The sequence below is a fragment of the Lethenteron reissneri genome, chromosome 28 (assembly GCF_015708825.2).
Source record: "Lethenteron reissneri isolate LAM-NWPU_2019-01 chromosome 28, ASM1570882v1, whole genome shotgun sequence".
Taxonomy (NCBI): Eukaryota; Metazoa; Chordata; class Hyperoartia; order Petromyzontiformes; family Petromyzontidae; genus Lethenteron; species Lethenteron reissneri.
The window spans coordinates 2,376,115-2,391,368 of NC_083806.1; positions in this window are offsets into that span (position 1 = coordinate 2,376,115).

Here is a 15,254-nt window from a genome sequence, read left to right on the forward strand (position 1 = left end):
TCCGACTAACGCGGGTCCCGTTAAGGGATCCTTATATTATCAGCTGTGTGTAATACTGTAGTCATTTCCTGAATATATATTTTAAAAAGCCGCGTTGCATTGTTTGTTTACCGTAATGTAATTCATACCATCAGCACTTATATACTGTAACGTGTTACATGAAATTATAGGAAACGTGCGCGCGTGTGTGATGTGCTAGGCGTGATATAATCATTCGATTTACGGTCCATGTGCAATACAGGCTGATCCATGTACAGATACCCCACTGATTTCCAATGCCCCCTCTGACTTTATTACCAGCAGCCGATTGATGATTGTGACACCGATTGGCTCCGTGTCTTAAGAGAGGAGAGGGTTCAACGATTTAACTCGCGCATTGCGATCGGTGGGACACGCGTGGAGGCTGTGCATTAACACAAAGTGTTCTCCATTTCAAAATGTTGGTTTAGTGGTGTATCTATAAATGGATCGCCTCGCGTTGCTGCTTTCCGTGTGAATTGTTCCGTGTGATCTTCCACGGAGCTCACGGTCCACCGCTAATCCGCATCTACTGCACACACCATGGCACTAGACGCGGATACCTGATGCACGAATGGAACATTAGAGACCCTCTCCGGCAGTGTGTGACGGTGGTCATCCAAAACAGATTGTACAACGTGTCACGACGCAATTCCCCGACCCACAAATACGAAGGAGGCATCACAGCGATGATCCACTCCGCTGCTCCTGACGCGGTTTATCCGCTGTGATGACCACCTGAATGTGAGATTGTAGTTGTTGCTCTGCACCTGCATCAGCCATACGAGTGACTGCTTTCCAATGACCTCATTGGCTTTACGCGTCGTTCAATGGCTGTAAGCAACTCCCGAGGACGATGTGGGACTAAGTGTTGGGGCGCCACGGTGGCTAGGAGACGTTAACTACCTCGCCTGGTATACAGGTATACAGGAGATCGTGGGTTCGATCCCGACCCTGTGACATCTGCTGTATATTTGGAGTTTGCGTGTCTCTCTCTCCGTGGTCGCGTGGATTTTTCTTCGGGTTACCTCTCCACATTTAGAATCAACATCACGCGTTTAGAGTATTTGGCTTCTGCTATAAATGTGCACGTGATTATAAGCCCACTTCGTTGAGCTCTCATTTGCGGGCAGGTCGCTTCTGAAACAAAGCTGTATAGCTCAGTGGCCTTACCTGGAAAAATACCAAAAAAATAGTTTAAGTGTTATCAGGAGAGCGTTCTAAAATGTAATGACTGCGTCCAGATTGGTGAGAGACGTGTGGAGGCTTTGCAGTGTATGAATGTTGAACTTCGTTTGCGCCATGCGTAGCCGACCCTGCTGCACTGAAATGCAGCGTGTTCTGTAATTCCCTCCCCTGTAGTTTGAATGGAGTATCTGTAAATGGATCGCCCCTGTGTCGCTGCAAAATGAAACAGAATATTTGGCGATGCTGCTGCTGCTGCTGCTGCCAAAGCGCAGTGCACACGACACTCGACACCTTCGTCAATCGCACTGTGGCCTGAAAAAGGAGGAGTACTATAGGCGACGTTTCGGGCAATTGCCCTTCGTAGTATGTTCACTTGTGCTGTGAGGAAGGACCGTTGCCCAACACGTCACGTGATCCATTGTGTTCCCTCTGCAGGCCATGCGCAGTGTTGCTCTTGACCAGCCTGTCCGAGTTAATGCTGTTTTGTGTTTCTGCGTTCCGTTTGTATGTTATTCCGCGTGTAATACCACAATTGATATACAGTACTTTACCTGTATATAGAGTTCAGGGACTCCTCTACTTACGAACGAGTTACGTTCCAGAGGTCTGTTTTCGTCAGTCGATTTGTCCGCTAAGTCCAACTTCACTCCTGTCGGTTCCAAACGTGTTGTACGACGTGTACACTAAACACGGGGAATGACTTTTAAAAGTTGCATATTCTCCTGTACTGTACATGTAAATTCCACTGGTTATTCATGTTCGGTCCGCAGATGTAGATGCCACCACCGCCATCTATTGCGCGGTGGTTGAAATTACGACCCTCGGTCCGAACAGGCAACTGGACATACGGACAGATTTGTTCGTATCTCTGAAAGTTCGTAAGTCGAATGTTCGTTAGTCGAGGAGACCCTGCACGGTATTACGTAGAGTGCCTGTACATCAAGTCATCCTTGCAGCAGCTTTTGGCTGGCCATCGACCAAAAACGGGCACTGCATCGCGCGCTTATAGAATTCAGATGCGCCTCTGTGGCCGTCTGGAACGCTTTTCCTTTCGATATTAGGACGCCACTGGAGTTATACACGTTTACATCATCTAGATTTAAAATGAATTTCTTTAGAACTGTTTTCTACGTTTAGTTTGTTGTCCTTCCCCCGCAAACTCCGACGAGCACGGTTGGCTCTGCACGGTGCAAAATACGTTCATCATACACGTATATCATACGCACTCAGTATTGTATTGTTCAATGATTACGTAGAGATTGCTGCGTCTTGGCAGATAAGTAAGGTGCGGTGTTGCTTGCGTTGCTTCACTGCTGATTTATAATTATAATGATATGACTGTACTAAAAATACACGCGCAGTAGCAGCTTTGCGCTTAAATGTAAACGCTGGGGTGCATGAATGTTAAGAATTAACCAACTACCACCACCAAAATACAAAGATCTCCCTACAGACTGAACAGACTGTTGGGGCAAGTGCCGTTAGCGAGCACCTATGAAGGCCGACACGCCACACGAGGAAGTGGGTGGCCAGCACCACGTCCGCCCGCCTTTGTCTCCCTTGTCGCGATGTTTTCACATTACACCAGGTACTAATTTGAGGCTGAGCCGACCTAGGGGAGGCCCAGGACCGGTTTAGATAATTGTCACTGGTGTCGACCGTGAACGGGGATCGATCTTGAGTCGCCGCTACACTACCGCTCCCCGCACTCGCCTACTCACAGACTTACTCATTCATGTACTCACTCAGCCACTAACTTACCGACTCACCCACTTACTCATTCAACCCCTAACCCACTCACCCACTCACTTTCTCAGTCACTCACCACACCGCAGGTCGCCTCACTTCTCCCCTCTCACCGCTCCACTCTGGAATCCGCTCCCATCGCCATCTCTACCCCCTCCCCCAGCTCTTAGCTCAGTGCTCTTCACTAATTTTCAGAGGTGGGGCCACTTGCGCCGATAAGACATCATCAGCGTGAGAGCCGTCACACCATTTCAAGTTCATTTCAAGTTCATTAAATAAGGTATAGCCCTGTGAGTCATTCGCCTCTTGAATCGGGGGCAACTGCAACAAACAAAAAACAAAAACATGAACAAGAAAACATCTTAAAGTGAATATGTGACTATGTGCAAACATACAATCCAAGAAAAGACAGCAAAATATTGCAGAAAACATACCGTACACCAACGCTGTGTGCAAAAATCCTATTTGAAAGCTTTAGGGTTTGCCAGCAGCAGCACGATGATGATGATGACAGGGGGTGTTTTCACTCGTTGTGTATTATCGGGGGGCCGCACGTCAGAGGGCCCCACTGAAGGCCCCCAGGGCCCGCGGGTGGCCCGCGGGCCTTGCACCGAAGAGCACTGGCTGACAACGACGATGACCTCGCTCACTTCAAGCAATATACCACGCACTCGTGTCGATTACAACTTTTTTTGTGCTGCGTGTTGCTGGCCGCTTGCCGTGTCGGGCCTTTGCACGTGGCTCAATAACTTGTGTTTAAACACAGGGTGCTTCAAACAATTGTTAACACTTACATGGGACTATCGTTTTTAATGGTAAAACAACGGATAATACACTGTAACATGATAACAGATGTAATGTTAATAGCTCCAAATAGTCAAAGAGTCTCCGCTTGTTTGCCATCATTGTCAACGCGTGCCTGGAATCTTCTCCAAGTGGTATCCAGAGCCCGGAGGCACATTTATTGTGGTATTGCTGCAGATTCTCACAAGTGTTAACATTTTTTGGAAGCACCCTGTAAATATATTTTTTAATAAACTGGACTTCTATTGAATCAAATATCGCACACGTTCACGAAAATTACATATATAACAGTATACTGTATATAGGAAGAAATCAAATAAAGCGCGCCCGTGTGAATATTAAATACGAGCATGTGTTTTCTTATCCACGACGCTGTACTCACTTCTTCGACTGGAATGAGCAGTTTGTAACGTGCACACGCACGTGACCTACGAGAGCGCAACACGTTCGCCAATAATCGCGTGGCTATAAAAGGATAAGCATGTAGCGGTAGACGTTTCGGGAAATTGGCCTTCAGAACGGTCCGTGGAATAATATCTACGCGGTGATAGGACTGGGCCCGTGAGAGCACGGGCAGTTACCCAGCGGGTGGCAGCGAGCACGATGCCCGCTTGTTGCGAAGGTTCGCGGTTCGAATCTGGCAGGCCGCCCTAATTAATACTGCGGCTCTATCGACCGTAAAACTACTGCACAATGGACGTTAACGTTCCCGTGGCATCGTCGGAAAAGAGAAAGCCCACTTTGTGCCGGCGTCAATGTCCAACATTATTAAATGTGACACCGGGCGCCGCAGTGGCGAGATGTTAACTACCTCACCTGGTACACAGGAGGTCGTGGGTTCGATCCCAACTCTGACGCATGCTGTATATTTGGAGCGTACATGTCTCTCTCTTTCCCCGTGGTCGCGTGGATTTTTCTCCTGTTCCTCCGGTTTTTTCTCCACATTTAGAATGAACGTGCATTTAGAGTGTTTGGCTGCTAAGCCACTTCGTTGAGCTATCATTTGTGGCCAGGTCGATTCTGAAAAAGAGCTACATAGCTCAGTGGGCCTTACCTGGTAAAATAATAAAAATAGTTTCAATAGTTTAGTTTATTACCCAATTCGGATCACACGCGCAGCAGCAGCAACATCGCCCCCTGCCGTGAAACACAGCGGCATATGAAGGATGCGGATACCGAATGGCCTCACTTATAAATTACTAGTTTTACTACCCGGCTTCGCCCGGCACTTGGATTCACCACGCCCGGCCGCCTTTGTCTCCCCAGTGGCGATGTTCACACACCACTTAATCGTTTGAGGCTGAGTCGACCTAGGGGAGGACCAGGACCGGTTCAACTAATCGTCACCAGTGGTGGCCGTGAGCGGGAATCGAACTCGGGTCGCCGGGTTCGTAGCGCAGCGCGCTAACCAATACACGACAATGCGTTACACTTCCACATGCGCGGGTCACATGACAGATTTGACGTCACAGCTCACTTGTCGTGCAAAAAATATATGCATTATTGAGCTCCCCCTCTCAAAAAAGTGTATTTTTATAATTTCTGCATGGTGTACAGTCTGGAAAGTACCCACATGCCAAATTTCAAGTTTGTTGCATGTCGGGAAGTACGCTAAACATTTTGAACGGACACACATATTCACAACTTTGCCTTTTTTATACAGTATATGGAGATAACGGACATCCCTCGATATACGGAACTGGTAGTGGCTAAAAACATGTGCGCAAACCAAAATTCCGTATGTCGAGTTTTGCCGTAATGAACAATTGTATCTATTTTTATTTGACCAGGTGAGGCCCACTGAGCTACCACGTAGCTGTTTTTCAGAAGCGACCTGGCCCTCACAAATGATAGCTCAACCAAGTGGCTTGTCACGTGCACATTTGTAGCAGCCAGATACTCTAAACGCATGTTTCTAAGTGTGGAGAGAAAAACCGGAGAAAAATCCACACGACCCCAGGGAGAACATATAAACTCCATAATATATGCAGGCGTTAGGATCATCATCAAAACCCCGACCTCCTGTCTACCAGGCGAGGTAGTTAACATATCACCATGCCTGGTAATTGCATAATTACATCACAAAACTGCTTCTGCGATACTGTATCTTCATCTACTGGCCATCTGTGAACGACTGGACATCTTCTTCTTGGTTCTTTCGGTAAAGTCTTGTGTTGCCACCGAAATGTGCTCTTTTATTATTTTTTATATCTACGTGACTTTACCGAAAGGACCAAGAAGATGAATCCCTGCAGTCACGAAAGCTTTAAATCGAGACTGGACATCTGTGAATAATAGATTCATAGCTGATCGGATCTCTCCAGATAAATAACATTCTGACCTGACCGTCTTTGCACACGAGGGGGCAGCCCTTCCCCATCTGCCCTTCCACATGAATGGCCAAGGGTCGACATGAATGACCCAGGGTCGACATGAATGACCCAGGGTCGACATGAATGACCCAGGGTCGACATGAGTGACCCAGGGTCGACATGAATGACCCAGGGTCGACATGAATGACCCAGGGTCGACATGAGTGACCAAGGGTCGACATGAGTGACCAAGGGTCGACATGAGTGACCCAGGGTCGACATGAGTGACCAAGGGTCGACATGAGTGACCAAGGGTCGACAACCTGCGGCTCCAGAGTCACGTGCGGCTCTTTAAAGGACTGCTTCGTGACGTTGTTTCTAACGGACCGCCGTCTCGTATTCATCACGCGCATTGCGGCTCTTGAAATACTGAGTTCGGGTGTTTTTTTACCGAATTTGAAAAAAGATGGCTCTACTTGTTATAGTAAGAGGTTTTTACCCTTTAATCTGGCACCAAAACTGACGCCTTTATACAAGGGATCATGTTTGCAATAACCACAACACAAGCAGTCAAAATGCAAACAAAAATAGACAACTCTAATAATGATATGCACTGTCCTTGAAATTGATTGGTCCACACCCGAGACGGCTTTTCTTAGAGCCTAGTCTTTTAGCGTCATCTGGTCCAACACCAGAAGCGACCTGGCCACAAATGATAGCTCAACGAAGTGGGTTATCACGTGGAAATGTATCGCAGTCAAATACTCTAAACGCGTGATGATGATCCTAAATGTGTAGGGAACACCCGGAGAAAATCCATACGACCACAGGGAGAGAGACACGCAAACTCAAAATATACAACAGGCGTCAAGGGTCGGGATCGAACCCACTATCTCCTGTATACCAGGCGAGATAATTAACATCTCGCCACTGCCGGCTTGAGGTGCGTGTACTGCACAATGTACCCTACCGTACGCTGTGAACTATTCACGCTGCTGGTTTGGACAGAGGTGCGCTGGGTAGGATTCAAGGCCCTTTGGCAATCCTTGTTGCAAACTGCCGCGCCGGGAGATGGCATCAAACCACCGGTGACCTCTGGATTGCGAGTTCGGCGTTTGCTGCCCACCACTCCCCCACTGGGGCAGCTGGCAGCCACGTACGGTGCGAAAGAAGTTCAACATACAGTACATACAACGGGGGAGCAGGTGTTGTGTTTATTGGTCGAGACATTTCTATTTGTGCGGCACAAACCGGTAACCGTTTTTTTACCGGTTTTATCCGTGCGGTTCTCACCGCTGTTGATTGATCATTTAAGCGTGGGTGGTCAGGCTGCTGCTGCTGCTGTGGCCCCCACGTATGTTTGTTGAATTTCTTTCGCACCATACGTAGCAGACCCTGCTAATCGGAGCTGCGGGGGAAGGACAACAAACTAAAACACAAAATAGATTGTGAAGAAAATGAGTTTTCAAAAACACGTGACTGATCGCCAAGCAGCGTGGAGTTGGCCATCATGTGCCGACCATGCCCGCGATATGCCCGCGATGGAAATTCGACTTGTATCCCGTAGCCCACCGCACTCCACCATCTGCCCTCTAGGCAGTACATTCACACTGCAGTAGCTTGAAATAAAACACGTAAATAAGAAGCGACGTCTCGGGCAATGACCCTTCTTCGAAGTACGTACATGTTCTTGACGGCACAGGAGAAAGGGCCTTTGCCCGAATCGTCGTCGATTATATATCATTCACTTGACGGCCGCAGTGTTATCAAAGAGCCTGTTGAGGGGTTCCATGGTGGCGAGATGTTAACTACGCCTTCTAGTGTCATCTGGTCCAACACCAATGGGGACTAGGCTCTAAAGAAAGCCGTCTCGGGTGTGGACCAATCAACTTCAAGGACAGTGCATATTATTATCATTATCAGAGTTGCTTCTTTTTGTTTGCATTTTGACTACTTGTGTTGTGGTTATTGCAAACATGATACCTTGTATAAAGGTGTCAGTTTTGTACCAGTTTAAAAGGGTAAAAACCTACTACTATAGTTAAACTTTTTTTTTATAGGCTCATGTACGTGCGTGCGTGTGCCCGCCCGGTCCTTCCTGCGTGAGCGATACGTGGCGTTGTCAGCATCATAATATTTATTGATAATGCAGGAATCCGATGAGCTATAAAGCACTTTGTCAGAGATGTTCAGTAAATGCCTCGCATCACTACAAACATATTTCCTATCGCGGCGCGTCATTCCGCGCTCCGGGCCCCCAATCCCCGAGACGCGCTCAGCTCGTCACGCCTCGCCACGCGCGCCTTAGGCGGCTTGCAGCGGCTGTGGATGGAGCGTGCAGGTGGTGCAGACTCAGCCACAGCGCCACGGTGGCTAGGAGATGTTAACTACCTCGCCAGGTATACAGGAGGTCGTGGGTTTGATCCCGACCCTGACGCCTACATATTGGGAGTTGGCATCTTCTCCTCGTGGTCGCGTGGTTTTATCTCCGCGTCGTCCAGGTTTTCCCTCCACATTTAGAAACATGCGTTTAGAGTATTTCGCTGCGATGTATTTCCACGTGATAAGCCACTTGGTTGTGGTCAGGTCGCTTCTCAAAAATACGTAAACCGGGATATTACTGTGAATGTCACAGACTGACAGCCATAGTAACACAGAGATTAGAACGCAGGTCTCTTCTAAAAAAACAACGTATAGCTCAGTGGGCCTAACCTGGTAAGATGAACCTAGTTTAGTTGAATAGTTTTAGTGGAACTGCGATCGGGGGTGGGTGGGCCTGGGGGGGGGAGCCCACATCTTCGAGGGGCCCCAGGCGCCGAGCTTCGAAGATGGGGGGGGAGTGGGAGGACATCGTCGTACCCCACCCCATTGAATTCCTACGCTGCTGGGAAGCCAGATTTGCACAGAGCTCTCGCCACGCTTCGTTGAGTTGAATGTAAAAAAAAAATACTGTTTATTTTACCAGGTAAGGCCCACTGAGCGAAATAGCTCGGTATGGTCACGGAATATCATGGGGGACAAAGTCGACCTTTGGGAACTGTATGTGTGGAGTCTGCACGTCCCACACTTTTGAGGCTAATTTTGCTGGGCCAATGCTGAGAATAATAGAATCTGTAAACACCGAGATAACCTCATCACAGCAGAATAACAGCGCAGGCCGGAAGAAAAAAACCACACGAGTTTCAAAGAAGAAAAAAACACACAAACCCCATCAGCATTTCCTGTAAATTCAGGAACATGGGTTTATTCATATTATTTACCCTAAACACATTTCATTTGTAAGCGGTTGTACGTTTGCCAGCCGTGCAGATTTTATTCCGTGCCGTCAAGTCCCCTGCACTGATGGGATCAGAGTTCGCCTGCCTCGCGTAATCGGCCTTTCGCAAGGCGGTGTTTCAAGGACCGCGGGTTTAAGTTGAAAGGCATCGGAGCGTAGGACACTGTGGAAGGTGACTACAGAACACACTCGCCACACCCCAGAAAGCACGCAGACTGGAAGACAGTAACTCGAGCATGCGTTGCACATTCTCCACAGGACGCTTGGAGCAGAACGCGTTCCCCACGACGACGCTAATCATCATTATTTTGAGTTTCGTGTCACTTTATCATTATTTGCTCGTTTCTCGTTCGTTTCTCAATCCGCTTGTCCTGGGGAGGGTCGCGGCGGCAGCATGATGAGTAGGGGGGGGGGGGTCCAGACCTCCCTTTCAGACTCGAGCTCTTCCTGGGGAATCCCCAGTCGCCCCCAAACCAGCTGAGTCCAGTGGGACGTTGCTGCCCTGTAGAGTTCCAGGGGGAGTCTACCGGGGGGCTTGCATCCTTAGCAAGTTCAAGTTCATTTATTAGGTATAGCCCTGTGAGCCATTCGGCTCTTGAATCGGGGGCAACCGCAACAAACAAAAACATGAACAAGAAAACATCTTAAAGTGAATATTTGACTAAGTGAAAACAGAAAATCCAAGAAAAGACAGCAAAATATTGCAGCAAAAACACCGTACATCAACGCTGTGTGCAAAAATCCCAGTGGGATGCAAGTCAAACAACAACAACAACCACAAGACAACTTAGATTAAGGCCATCAGTCTTACTCCGTACTACAACAAACAAACATGGCCAAACCAAAAAACTTTTCGAAATCACCAAAATAAAGCCATGAACGCAATGAAACAGTGATCATAGGAACTGTGACGGAATTTCACAATAAATGACATAAACAACATGTACTACCAAAACCCTGCAGCCATAGCTGGCTGCATGAGTCACTCCACAACAGCAGGACATCAGTCGGAGTATCATAATTTTTCAATGCACATTTAAGATCAGCACACTAAATCAAAACACAGGTCATACTTTGCAGCAAAAAAAACACAAAATGAGCATGTTAATTAGAGATGTTAATGAGAGGTTGCGGCTAATTTTCACCTGGCAGCCCTTTGATTGGTGGAAACCCAATCACTGTCGGGTTGGCTGCCCACCACTTGCATTGACATTGGCTGCTGATTTGGGCTACACCCATTTCAAACCCTTATAAATAGTTTGCCTTTGGAAGCTAACCCCCCTTTCCCTGAAGACGACCGCTTGTGTTGCGATCGAAACGTCCTAGTTTTTTTATTTTTATTCTTTGGGTCTTTCTGTAAAGCCACGTAGATAGAACAAATAACAAAATTAATATTTTTATTATTGGTACTGGCAAAGGAGGTCCCATGATGTAGCTGCTCAACCCCGAGCTCTCATTACTCTGATAGTGCATTGTCTTTGTGCTGTACGCCTTTTGGCGTCCTCTGGTCTAGCACCGTTTTGAGACGAGGCTAAAAAGAAAGCTGTCTCTGGTGTGGACCAATCAGTTTCAAAGACAATGCATATATTATCAGAGTATGTATTTTTTTGTATTCTGACCACAAGTATTGTGGTTAATGCAGACATGATTCCTTGTAAAAGGTTTCAGTTTGGTTTTTTAACATCTCAACACCTGTTTGTTACCAGAAAAAAGGGGAAAACCTATTCTCATGTTTTGGTACTGGCAAAGGAGGTCCAATGATGTAGCCATTCAATCCTTGTTGGACCAAATCTTAAATGATTGTAATGGTATCGGGCACAGGAACTTTGTTGAACAAATAAACTACATCGAAACTAACGAGCAAATCACCTGGGGGATAGTGAGATGCCATTAATTGATACCAGTTGAGCTGAGTTAAGTACAGAAGAGGTTCTAGATTTGAAGCTTTCGTGACTGCAAGGATTCATATTTATAGGTTTTGTCGGTAAAGTCACGTAGGTAAAAAATAAAAATAAAAATTAATGAAGTAAAATAAAAATAAAATAAAAATCACGACGTTTCGGAGGCAACACAAGCTTCCGTCTTCAGGTGGAACCGTCACAGCACGATAGCTGTATCAAGTAAGATAAATTCCAAGAAAACAGTCCTTGTATATATACTGGTTGAGGGTGGGAGGAGCCAAGGTAGGCCCTGGATATTATTATTGTGAGGTTCGGTGCGGCAGAAGCACGCTGCTAGGAATGAGCCTTTGTTGTGTATACTAGTTGAACTGGGAGGTTCCAAAAGTTGTTAAGGTGCGGCTGATGTAAAGGTGCGGCTGCTGTGAATGGGACTGACCGCACCATCCACCAAGCAGTTTCTCCCACCATACAGAAACAGCCACATGCAACTCTGATCAAAACTATCACGTTGCCATACATAGCAGGCGTGACCAAAAAGATCTCCAAAATTCTAAACAAACATAAGATCCAAGTCCGATTCAGTACAGTATATAAAATCCGTGATCTAATTCCATCTGTGAAGGATGTCATTCCTGACTTGCAATACCCTGGAGTCTACACACTGAGTTGCAGTTGTGGTGATTGCTACATTGGGGAAACGAAACGTCATGTCTCTGATCGTGTCCGCGAGCACAAGTCAGATCTGAAACACGGCAAAATTGAGTCTTCTGCCGTTGCCGATCATTGTTACAACGCTGTGGGCTCTCATGATATTGTTTTTTTTCCGAGACCAAGGTGCTTTGCAAACCCTCTGGCTACCATCAGAGGTTTGTACACGAAGCCATCCAGATATACAAACACAGACATAATTTCAACCGTGATGATTGGTACAAACTGAGTAATCATTGGAAAGATGCTATTAACCATGTAAAAAATATTTAACTACACATTTTTGGACCATCTTATTTGACAGGTACTATTCTACTTTACCGAGTGTTAACATCCCCAACGTTTAACAGCACTCTCCTTTTTGTATTTGGATGGCCACCAAAACTGGGTAAAACAACAACATGTGCATTGTCGTACTCTTCTTGCACCATGTGCACCTTGAGCATGTGACCTGTTGTTCTTTTTTTAGCCCCCCCCCCCCCAATACGTTCCATTCATTGGCTACCACACTCAGATAAGCTCCCCCCCCCCTCCTCCGCCCATTAACTTGTATTCATGAACTTGTATCTTGAAAATATTTGCCTCACTTGATACAGTAAATCTAGCTGTGACGGTCCCACCTGATGACGGAGACTTGTGTTGCCTCCGAAACGTCGTGATTTATTATTTTATTTTATTTCTATTACTACTTTTATTTAAACAAATTTACCTACGTGACTTTACCGAAAAAACCTAAGAGTATGAATCCTTGCAGTCACGAAAACTTCCAATCTAGAACAGAAGAGTAGTCCTGCGGGCCGAAAAAATAGAAGTTCTACAAACCACACAAACATGCGGGCACATCACACATCCTCTGTGCATGATACAAAAACCATCAGCAGTTTCCGAGGAAGTGGGCTGGCAATTGCTGATTGCGCTTTCACTACACACGCACACAGCTCGTTACATCTGATTGGAGCTCACAGCAAAAACTGCGTCCGTCGTGTAGGCTGATGCTGAATTCATCTTTTGTCGAGTGACAATCTCGTCGGGTGGTGGAGGGCTGATGACAAGATATTTAGCAACAATCTCCCACGTGGCCAAACCCACAAACAAGTGCGGGTCATTGTGCTGGCTACGAACCCGCCCCCCCAGGTTTGGAATGAGCGTCAATCTAAGTGAGGTTCATCCGAGCCCGCATTTCCCTTCTGCAGGTTGGACTGCATGAGTCTCATAGAGCCGTTAGGTGCTGTATTAAGGCAAGCGCACGCACGCGTGCAACTTACAGCCCCGCGGCGAGATGTTAACTCCCTCGCCTGGTATGAAGGACGTCGTGGTGTCCGATTCCGACCCTGACGCCTGTTGCATATTTGGAGTTTGTGGCGTCTCTTTGCCCGTGGTCGCGGGGACTTTTATCTGGGTCTTCTGGTTTTCCCCTCCACATTTAGAATGGACATCACTCGTTTAGAGAATATATATTTCTACCCTCCTTCTCGCCCTCTCCGTTCACAATCCCAGCTGCTGTCCCCATGTCTCTTTCCCCTCCTCCTTGTGCCCAATCACCATTCCGTTCTTTTTCGCATCTGGTCCCCTTACACCGGAACAAACTGCCCATACACGTCAAACCACCAGCTTCACTGTCCATGTTTCGTTCTTTCCTTACAACACTCGCTTGTTATCCCTCGCTTATCCAAACTCCTCTTCTGCCTCCCTTCCCCATCATGAACAGCATCATCCCCTTTCCCAGCTTCCCTACCCATCCATCACACCGACTCATCATCAGCCACTCATTTTCTTGGTTCTTTCGGTAAAGTCACGTAGAAGGGAAATAATAAAATAATAAAAATAAAACAACATAATATACAATTCTCACGACGTTTCGGCCACAACGCAAGCAGCCGTCCTCAGGTGAAGAACAGGTCTGTCGAAAAGACAGCGTCTGAATGAGCTTCATTGAACTTCATTCAGACACTGTCTTCATTGAACTTCATTGAACTTCATTCAGACGCTGTCTTTCCGACAGACATGTTCTTCACCTGAGGACGGCTGCTTGCGTTGTGGCCGAAACGTCGTGAGAATTGTATTTTATTATGTTTTATTTTTATTTTATTATTTCCCTTCTACGTGACTTTATCGAAAGAACCAAGAAGATGAATCCCTGCAGTCACGAAAGCTTTAAATCGAGATTCAGCCACTCATTGTCACTCGTATCGTTTATTTGACGCATCATCATATTCACGCACGCCCATCAATTCGTCCCATCACACTTCTGTAAAATGTGCTAATTGTTTCTTAAACGCTTTTATCAAGCGCCATACAAATTAAGATGGATAGCGTAAGTGGCTGCTAATAAGTTCCACGTAATAAGCCACTTCGTTGAGCTGTCATTTGTGGCCTGGTCGCTTCTGAATAAGAGCGACGGAGCTTAAAAACGAATTTTTATGCGTGGCGCAAGGTGGCGCTGTAGCAAAACACACGCATTCACTTCGGGTCCGAGGGTTCACTCAGCTCCTCTTCCCTGACACGGTCAATAAAGTTTGTGCCACTTTTGTGGAAATGTCCACAACAGATTAAGACCGCCAACTGAAACGAATTAACATTTGAACGCCGTGCGTGTGCGGTGGGGAGCGGTGGCGCAGTGGTGAGCACACTAAGCTACGCCCTCGCCCCTCACCACCATTCCTGAGTTATATTCCGCCCACGGCCAACATCAGTGGCGAGTGATATCTGACTCGGTCCTGGACCTCCCCTAGGTCGACTCAGCCCTACATGAATACCTGGTGCTGTGTGTAAACATCAGCGCTGCGGAGACAAAGGCGGCCGGGCGTGGTTGTGAGCATGCCACCCCTCGTGTGGGCAGTGTTCGGCTTTAATGGTTGTTCGCTATAACAGCACTTGCCCCGACAGTATGTTCAGGGTATATGGGGGACCTTTACCTTTGTACGCATGTAGGTGCGTGTATGTTTGTGTCTGTGTGTGAGTCTAAAACTATGCCAACCTAGGCGTGGTCTCTCACAAGAGCAGCGAGCAGCGCGTGGCCTCAGGTAGAAGTCATGACGGACACCTGGAGGGAGTCAGAGAGAGAGAGAGCGGTGAGACAGAGTGAGAGACTCAATGGGGACTAGAACACACCGGCTGAGAGAGACAGGGAGACACACAGATGGAGGGAACACCGTGAGAGACAGGGAGACAGAGAGAAATAGGGAGAGACAGACACAGAGATACACGAAAAGGAGGGAAAGGCGAGAGACCGAGACATACACATACCGATATACATTAAAGACAGACATTGTACATATGATAACAATGTAACAATAATGT